This window comes from Eriocheir sinensis, unplaced genomic scaffold, assembly GCF_024679095.1.
Source record: "Eriocheir sinensis breed Jianghai 21 unplaced genomic scaffold, ASM2467909v1 Scaffold546, whole genome shotgun sequence".
NCBI classification, from domain to species: domain Eukaryota; kingdom Metazoa; phylum Arthropoda; class Malacostraca; order Decapoda; family Varunidae; genus Eriocheir; species Eriocheir sinensis.
In genome coordinates, this window is record NW_026111883.1 from 96,923 (window position 1) to 107,127 (window position 10,205).

General features: G+C 49.1%; 1 pseudogene; it reads left to right on the forward strand.

Moving 5' to 3' along the window:
- Nucleotides 1-523: 523 nt before the first annotated feature.
- On the forward strand, nucleotides 524-9,961 carry LOC126993049 (uncharacterized; annotated as a pseudogene).
- The last annotated feature ends 244 nt before the right edge of the window (nucleotides 9,962-10,205 follow it).

The window sequence follows — 10,205 nt, forward strand, 5'->3', positions numbered from 1 at the left end:
CGAAGCTTGTGTATTATAACGGTAAAGGAGACAGTTTAAGTGCAACACATACTGAAGAAAGACCTGCAACACAACGAGGTAATAAAATCCTGCAGACACACTAATTTGCTTTCACTTACCTTAGAGATGTTGTACAGTCACGTATAGGAGGAGGACGGGGCAGGACGCAGCATGATTCCCCCCCTCCTCTCCCCCTCCCAACGCCTCCACCTCCCGCGCCTCCCCTCCACCGCCGCCCGCCGGGACCCTCCGCCCCGCGAACACTTGAAATCGCGCCACACCTGGTGGAGGCAGGAAGGGGAGGAGGGAAACATCAGCGTTCGTCCAAATGGTGAAGGTAATTACGTCTAGATAATTATCCAATATTTCAAAACTAAAAAAATCTTGGACGATCAAGTTGAGGTTCAATATTTAATTACTTTAATATATATATGCTACCTAAAAAAATATATAACCGACTTTGATTCTTACTCTAAGTGTTAATTTAGATTTGAAAATTATTTCCTTTCCATTACGTTTGCATCTTATGTTATTTAATATATCTCAGTAACCAGCTGGTCGTGTGTAGTGTCCTAATTCATGGCATCCATGACCATAAAGTCAAAAGTTTTCGAGACCAGTTTATTACAGAGGGAAGTGGCGGACGCAGGGCCGGAAAGTGTTGGGTGTGTCGGCTGTGTCAGGGGAAGTGTTTTCTTCCAAAGCATAATCATACAATGTGGCACAAGACGGCCGGCCGCCTGCCCCCTCGCCGCCGCCGCCGCCGCCGCCCCTGCCATGAATGCCTGCACGCGGGCATTGTTCTGCCACCCTCGGGCTATCGTCGGGAATTTACTGGGGGACTAATAAGGGAGGTCTGGAGGACTGCCGACACAGAGCCAAATGTATGATATTCCGTCATCGATTTGGGTGTCGGAGGTTGTCGCACGTGCCTTCCCTCAACCCTCCGACACCCGCCGCACACCTGCCGGGGGGCGGGACCGTCGGAACGCACGCCCAATCAGCGGACGGTACGCGAACGTGCGGCCAACCAGCGTCGGCCCGCCCGGCTGTACAGCGGCCAGGTGCCACAGACACCCGTGGGACGCCCCACCATACGCCACAGTTAGTTGGTCGCCGGGCGGGGAGCGGGGTGGACGCACTCTCCTGTGCTCCTCTCACCCTTCCCGCTCACACTCCTGACAAGATGTGAGGCGCTGGGCCAGACGCCTCCAATAACTACACGAGTCGGCTCGCTGTGTTCATCTGTGATCTCAACTGTGATAATGCCGAAAGGCTTCCTGGTGAAGAGGAGAGAAGAAATGAGTGCACTGGATTTGATACCATACAGACCGTGGCGGGACGTCACCCTGCCGGCGGAGCAAGACGAACCTGTTGACTTCAGCCTCCGGAGTCGGCGTGACAGCGAGGGGTCCGACACGAGGCCCCGGGATGAGCTGCAGCAGGTACGTGGAGAGGTGGAGGGAGTGAAGGACGTGGTGCAGGGCGAGGGCTGACAAGGGCTGCCGTCTGCTGGTGCGGACCCCGGACTCTGGCTTCAGCAGCCCCTCTGATGGGGACTTTTACCGAAGATCAGTGTGCCACACGCCCTCGGTGCGCCTCCCGCCCAAGATCCACCCTGAGGTGCACGTCCCCCCCGGCGAGGTGGAGCAGGCGGGCCCGCTGGCACTCATCAAGCGGAAGGGCTCCGAGGACGGCCTGGAGCAGAGCCTGCATGTCTCCACCCTCCACGAGGCGCCAGAAGCTGGTCACTTCCAACCCTTCCACCTGACCATCCCGCGCGTGGACGACCCGCGGTACCTGATGCCGCCCCAGACCAGCCCCTACCACCTGTTGTCGCCCACGCTCTACTGGCCGCACGGCTCCTCACCCCTCCGGTCTCCCATTCCCTTCACGTCTCCTCTCGGCCGGTCCCCCTACGACCTCAGTCACAACACCGTGTCCCTCCAGAGTCCTCAGGAAGGACTCAACCTCTCCACCCGTCCCCCGGGCTCCCCACGTCTCGTCACACCCATCAAGGTGCCGCCAAAGTCCCCCGTCGCCGCCACCGTCGTCACGCCACAAAAACGTAAGTCCCCCACCACGTCCACCTTGTCCGACAAGAAACTCAAGACCTCCAAGAAAACCAAGGCGGCGCGGCGACTCAACTTTGACGAGGACAAGACGTCGCCCGTGTCCGGCACCATCATCCGGGAGCTGGCGGAGGGGGAGGAGCCCCTCGTCGTCAGGAAGGGTGACATCGACCCGGCTTATAACGTCGTTGAGATCACAGAGGAAGCCAAAGCCGAGCTGGCTAAGATCGACAACAAGATCGGCGACTACGTGTGTCGACTCTGCAAGGAGATGTACGATGACGCCTTTGGTCTGGCCCAACACCGGTGCTCCCGCATCATCCACGTGGAGTACCGGTGTCCAGAGTGCGACAAAGTGTTCAACTGCCCGGCCAACCTCGCCTCGCACAGACGCTGGCACAAACCCAAGACCTCCGCTGCTGGCAGTGCCGCCCCCGGCACCAGCACAGCCTCGACCAGCACCAGCATCGAGGCCGAGGGGCCGCCAGGCAAGAGTTACACCGAGAACAACAACAACACGAGCAGTACAACCAACAACAACCTACTAAAGGGTCCTCCCGCCCTGGTGCCGCTCCCGCAGTTCATGGCGATGGCGCGGGAGGAGGCGGCCTCCGAGGAACAGTACGAGTGCGACCTGTGCTTCAAGAAGTTCAAGAGACAGTCGTACTTGAGGAAGCACCAGGCCACCCACCGCGGGGAAGGCGGCGACAGTGACGGGGCGGGGCCGTCCCACGCGCCCCATCCTCCTCCTCTCACGCCCCTCCTGTCGCCCCACTTCCCCGCCGAGGTGCTGCCATGCCACCTGTGTGCCGCGGCCTTCTACACGGCGGCCGCCCTCGAGCTGCACCTCGAGACCGCCCACCTCCACAGCCTTGAGGCCACATCCCCCACCCAGCTACATGTGCCCCGCCCTCAGTTCTCCCCAAGAGGACACATGCCTACTCAACATCCCCCGCCCCCACCACCCCACCTCCTTCACCGACCCCACCAGATCTCTGCACCAACGTAACTTAATGGTATCCCCCCCTTCCCTTTCCCTCCCTCTCCTCCTCCCCCATCACCACCACCACCACCACCACCACTCGGCGCCGCAGATGTCCCGTCGATGTCAAACCGACGTCTGAAGTCATCGGACATCTGAGATGTTACCAAAGGGCGTCTTCGGCAGCTCCCTCCGGTGTGGGCGCGGCTCCCCGTCAGGCAGGTCTTCGGTTGCGGTTCCTGCAGCAGAGGCCTTCCTCCCCTACGTCCCCCGCCAGCCCCCGCGGCTCAACAGGTACCGGCCCTCGGGCCTTCCCTATACTACTCTAGTCTTGCCCGTCCGCCCCCTCAGCGGCGGGCCAAGTCATGTCACTGGTCACTGTCCCCACATTGCTCTGTATATCATGTATCCATAGATTAAGTCTGAGACAACTTGAGGGCGTAGCTTATTAACAGGTGAAGGTCAGTAGGTCTGCTCACCGTGTGTGTGTGTGTGTGTGTGTGTGCGTGTGTACTACGACCGACGCACGGACGGGGTGAATGGCGCTCAGATTCATTGATAAAATTCATCCTCCTGTTGGTCTTTGTGTGCAGCCACGACTCCTGCGTGTATGTGACAGGACGTGGCGTGGATGAGTGTTGTGAGAGTTCTGATGTTCATTATTACGCTCACGAGGCGGAAGAGCGAGTGAATGAGTGGGTTTCAGTCTCAAAGTGTGTCATAAAGTCAAGTATCGATTGATCTCAGTTTATGGCCTTCAAACCAAACAAGAGGATATCCAACACTGATCTCAAATTAAAGGTTAACGAAAGAGTCCAAGGCTGCTCTCATAAAGGGACTTAATTATTGCCATGTTCTTGAATTTGTCGTTTGAAAAAAATAATTCAATATTAATCATGATCTCAATTGTATATTCACATTTTTATATTACTGATCACAAGCTCATTACACTTAAAAAACACCAATTCTTAGTTAAACCTACTGAATGTTATGATTATACTCAAGCCACACGCATTCTCTGTTATCCAAGTTAAGTTTATCCTAATGAGCCTCAGAAGCACTTGAAACCTGCATATCTGGCGCCGTAGACTTCACCGAGGCGCCGAGGAGTGGTGTTAGGAGAGTTTCGGCCCCCAAGCAGAGGTGAACCAAGCCCTAAGTTGACCCTCAGTAGAGAAAGTGAAGCCCAGTTGTCTCAGTTAGCATGTAGTCATTGCCTAGCCTCTAATCAGTCAACCCAAGTACCTGAACACGCCAGAAAGAGACACAGGATAGCACTTCAGAACAAGACAGGAACTTAATCGATTCTCTTGTGTTTGTAGTGTAGAAAATAATGATGTACAAAAAAAACAGGTTAATCTCACTGATGAAGAAAAAAGAAAAAAAATATAGAAAAAATGGTAATCATGTACTTAGTTTTTGAAAGCATAATAAGGATGAGATAAATATAGTAAGTTCAGGTAATAATAATAATAAAAAAATGATAATAATATGGCTTGATTACCATGAACATCAAGGTGAGGTTAGCCTGTTATACTCGCGGCCAGGTGTCCACGCTCACGCCGTCACACCTGGCCGCCCGTGAAGGTGTTCCTCGTGTTCTTTTTGGCCCTTTAGTGGATAAGTTTCTATAAGTCTCTCTAAGGTTAGCGATCATCATGAAAGCAGCACCGGAATCACGGACGCAAGCACGCACGCACACGCAGCGCCTCACGAGCGAACCAGAAAAAGAGAGAGAGAGAGACAGAAAGAGTGAGTCAGTTGGTATCAATTCGGAAATGAAATGCGAACGTTGTAATATTTAGTTCGTTAACGTTGATTGATGGAGACACGCACGGCTCACAGGATATATATTTGCAGGTCGATATTAGGTTCTCATAGTCCACCTTTTCAACGGAGCACAAAACTTGGGGAAGGAAACGAATGCCGATTTATTTTTTCTGGGTTCCGAAAAGCGTCATTGAAATTTCATGTTTTAAAAAGTTAATATTTGCAGGTCACTTTCGAGTTTGTCAAGTTATCACCCACCCCCAACGCGCACACAACTATAGGGTAAAAGGGACGTGTTAATTGTATTATTTTTGTGTTTCTAAAGCGCCATAAATTGCGTCATACGTTATTGATCTCTTTTGCGTCAATAAGTCAATATTTGCGCGTCATTCTGGAGCTTCCATATATAGTCGCCCATTCCAACAGTGAACAAAACTAATGGTGAGAAGTTGCGAGTAGCAGATTTTCTTGTATCAATTCGAAAACTTACCAAATTCTCTCATAAACGCCACATAAATCTCAAACTAAATAGCAAAAAGAGTTAATTGTTCTAGTAAATCCACGTAACTATTTATATACACAGCACAAGGCATCGAAAGCTCTTAAAAATCTACAATTCCTCATTTAAAAAGCAATTATTCAAGAGTTCTCACAAATTTGCATTGTCATATATACATTCGAACATAAAGCTTAAGAATCAGAGTTTTCTATTCAGTACGTGTAGTATTTTTTACATTATTACACTTAAACAGCGTCCCTGAGCCCCTATTACCGTGTTCGACGTGTGGTTAATCAGTACTTTTCTGCGTGAAGGGTGTGCGGCGTGGCGTGATGTGGCGTGGTGTGGTGTGGCGTGGTGTGGTGAGGTGTTGGAGAGGACACATGTCAGACCCGTCGCACTCTCCTCCCCACCACCACCACCACCACTACTCTCGCCGCCTCCACCGCCGCCGCCGCCGCCCCTCGCCCGCCGGATAACTGGATAATCGAAACGGGAACACTCACTCGCTACGTCGGATTAATTACTTTTTCATTCTGATCCCCACAGTTTGTTTTCTTGTTTGTTTTACGCCCTCTATAGAGTTTGCTCCGAGCTGTCGTCGCTGGTCACACATACACACACACACACACACACACACACACACACACACACACATAAAAGGTTCACCGCCAAACTACATCACTCTAGTTTTGTCCTCTCGTTTGCAAAAAAAAAAAAAGAAAAAAAAGAATAGCGGTGCGTGTCTCTAAACTTCCCCTCAAAAGCAATGGTGTAGTTTTTTTTTTATTTTTTTTTTATATACGTTTCACCGCCTGACTCTCTCACTCCCTCACTCTTTCTCTTCACCGCGCGCCGCCGGTAACGCAAACAGCAGCCCGCGCCACATCCATATCTTCGTTATATTAAGTTCGTCACAACCAATTGGCTTAGATTCGTGCTGGGAACGCGTGCAACAAGAGCAAGGAACACCGTGCAATCAGGCCGTGCAATAAGGAGAAGGGAGAATGGGAAGGGAGGGAAGGGATAGGAGGGTTAAGTTTAAGTTCGTAGTCCAAATCTGTGTGTTTACGTAGTGATCGAAGCAAAAGATCGACCGCAGGTGTAAAGGAATTATTTTTAAGATTACAATGAAAAACAAAATTGCGGAACTATGGTTGAAACTAAAGGAACCGCATGCAGGTGTTTTTTTGTTTAAGGAATTTAATTTTAGTTAAGTTAATGAAATATAAAAACAACTTGCGGTGCTGTTGTGTGCTACCGGCGTGCTTTAGGCGTGTGCGTGTGCGTGTGTGTGTGTGTGTGTGTGTGTGTGTGTGTGTGTGTGTGTGTGTTCTCAGGCATTGGTCCGTGTTCCGTGTGCTGCTCAAATAGTGGATCTCTGGGCTGTGTGTACGTTTAATGACTCGTATCTAGGAGCGATCAACGCCTACCGTGTACATAAAGTGCCATAAGAAGAGTGTACATATCCTTAGGTTTAGACAAAAGCGGCGGCGGTGACTGGGGCTGAAGACGACGTGATCACACACTCCATTCATGCTAACACCGACACTAAGCTCCATATCATCAAACTCTTCGAGACCTAAGTACAGCTATTTCAAAAAGGCTCTCGCAGAAGTTGTATAGGGGTTTCCATGAGTGGTTGCATGACCCTAGCGGTAGTTTTGCAAGGCTTCTGCGCCATGAACGGGAGAAACACACATGGCAACCCGATGTACTTTCTCTGCGGCCTTTAAAAATAGTCGTAACAGAAGTCCGAAGCTTTTGCTAATACGAGTCGTAAGTCCTGACCACACTATGCACCATAACCACCAATCAGAATTCATCTTTCCTACCGTCTACCAATCCAGAGCTATCGAGGCTTGAGGATTGGCGGAGGGTAGGATTGGCAGAGCATGTGGGCGGGGCTTGTCATCAGAGGTAGCGTGAATGAAGTATCGTGATTGGGTTTCCCCCACTCGGGTGACGCGGGCGTGTTGTTTTGGGGTCACCTCATGTCACTCACTTGCGGAGGTCATCGGCTCGGCGCCCTCACGTCATCGGCGCCGCTTCTACGTCACCACGCGGCGTGTTGACGAAGCTAATACACGCACCTCACGCACACCGCCGCCTCCCCGCTCCCCCGGCCACCTGTGTGTCTCCCCCCCTCCCCGGTGCCTCGGTATTAATCTGGAGTTTTATGTTCCGCCGCTATACTAAAACTGAACTGGTGGTTTATTTTAAGCTTTACTCTTTACTCTCTATTTTTTTATTGCCATTAAGGAAAAAAAGTCAATTTCCAAAACTTTTCTTATGTTTAGATATGATATTAAACTCCATTTCAATTGCCTGGTTACTAGACATTCTTTTCATTCTGGTCATTAATGATAAAAATCAAACATTTAAAAATAATCATCAGTTGTTTTAAAGAGAACAGAAATACTGCCTACACTTTTGTCATTTATTCCTTGCATTCAAAAAAGGGAGAAAGAACAAATATGTCCCAACAGTTTGTTAAATAAATCTAGTCAAACACCAGGAGATGGAGACATTCAGGTGGCCGTATACATCACTTAAGGGGCACTTGTATATCTCTGACAAAAGTATAAAGGCAGATCGGATATACAAGTACAAGGTCATCTCCAGCCCTTGAGTAGGTGAGTGGTGTGTGTGTGTGTGTGTGTTTGTGTATAAGGTCCTGAGGCTTCGAAGGACCTTTGTATTGCTTATATTGTCTTGCTTAATGCTTTACTTCACGTACGATCTCACGTCAATTGTTTATTTTGAGTCCTGCGTTCTTAGGAGACTCTTAGGAGGAGGAACCGCCACTGAACTTTACTTATTGAAGGCTCTACCACCACCATGACCACCACCACCACAACTACCACTACCACTACCCCCCCCCACTACTACTACCACCACTATTCCCCCACCACTACCCCCCACTAACCCCTCTTCTTTTTCTTCTTCGTGTGTGTGTGTGCGTGTGTGTGTGTGTGTGTGTGATAATACAGGAATACGTAGATTGGTTATTGCTAAGTTATCGGAATAGGTCTCTCTTTAGTAAGCAGAACAATCAATTAGGTATCTAGAAATTAATTATTGGCAAGATAAGAAAAAAATGGATAGGGCAAAAAAAAAGAAGTGAAGAGGAAAAAATCTGAAGAAAAAAATCGTAAATGAGCGTGCGAATAATTTATACACAAGAATCAAGTGAAGAAAAATAACGAAAAAAAGAGAAAATGGTAAAAAAAGTTGATTCTCGTCTATAAATTATGAAGAAAACAAACAAACAAAAAAAACAAGCAAAAAAAAAGGAATGGTGTTGTTCTCTTTGGGACGTCTATTTTCTCTTCCTCTTCCTCTTCTCCTTCTCTGCCTCCTCTTTCTCCTTCTGCTTCTCCTTCTCTTCCTCCTCCTCCGTCTCTCCGTTATAGCAAAGGGACGCTACATAGAGAATAAAACCCTTCTCTTTCTTTCCCTTCTTCTCCCTTCCCTTCCCTTTCCTCCCCTTCTTCTCCGTTCCCTTCCTTTTCCTTTCATTCTTCTCCATTCCCTTCCCTTTCCTTTCCTTCTTTTCCCTTCCCTTTCCTTTCCTTTCCTTTTCCTCCTTTCCCTTCCCTTTCCTTTCCTTCTTCTCCTTTCCCTTCCCTTTCCTTTCCTTCTTCTCCTTCCCCTTCCCTCTCCTTCCCTTCTTCTTCGTTCCCTTCCCTTTCCTTTCCTTCTCCTTTCCCTTCCTTTTCCTTTCCTTCTTCTCCATTCCCTTCCCTTTTCTTTCCTTCTTTTCCCTTCCCTTTCCTTTCCTTTCCTTCTTCTTCTTTCCCTTCCCTCTCCTTCCCTTCTTCTCCGTTCCCATCCCTTTCCTTTCCTTCTCCGTTCTCTTCCCTTTCCTTTCCTTCTTCTCCTTTCCCTTCCCTCTCCTTCAGTACGTTAACTATTCTTACTTTGCCTTCAGTTCCCTTCCAACCCGACCCTCTATATCCCTCTTTTCTTCATTCCTTCTCTTCTCTCCCTTTCTTTCTTTCCCGCTTCTTAATTTACTTTCAACTCCCTTCCCTTTCCATCTCTTCCCTTTGTTTCTGTTACCATTCTCCCTCTTTTATTTACCCCTCCCTTCCATTCCGTCACTTTATATAACTTTTCTCCCCTTCCTTCTCTTCCATTCCCTTCCCTCCCTCCCCTTCCTTTCCCTTCTGCTGCTACTTCGGTAATGTTGGTAAGCCGCTCGTCTTTCACATCCCGTAGAAAGAAGAGAGAGAGAGAGAGAGAGAGAGAGAGAGACTGGGGGGAGGGGGGAGAAAAGGGTGTTAACCGTTCGCTCCCTTCATCAATGTGTGTGTGTGTGTGTGTGTGTGTGTGTGTGTGTGTGTGTGTGTGTGTGTGTGTGTGTGTGTGTGTGTGTGTGTGTGTGTGTAGTTTTAGGTTATCTTATATCCATGAATCATTAAGTTTACATGCAAATACTAGTCATTAAACTTAAGTTTTATATTAAATTTTAACTTCTACATAATTTAGAGAGCGTACAAGTGTGTGTGTGTGTGTGTGTGTGTGTGTGTGTGTGTGTGTGTGTGTGTGTGTGTGTGTGTGTGTGTGTGTGTTTGTGTGTGTGTGTGTGTGTGTGTGTGTGTGTGTGTGTGTGTGTGTGTGTGTGTGTGTGTGTGTGTGTGTGTGTGTGTGTGTGTGTGTGTGTGTGTGTGTGTGTGTGTGTAAATACTGTGCCATATATACGTATTTTTTCCATAATTATTCGTTAAGTACAATCTTATATTTTTCTTGAGCTGTGTACGGGGTGGCGGTGTGCGTATGTCTGTTCATGTGCGTGTGCGTGTGTGCGTGTGTGTGTGTGTGTGTGTGCCCGAACAGACCGTACACACACCGTCCCTCGCATCACGGCCGGAAACCA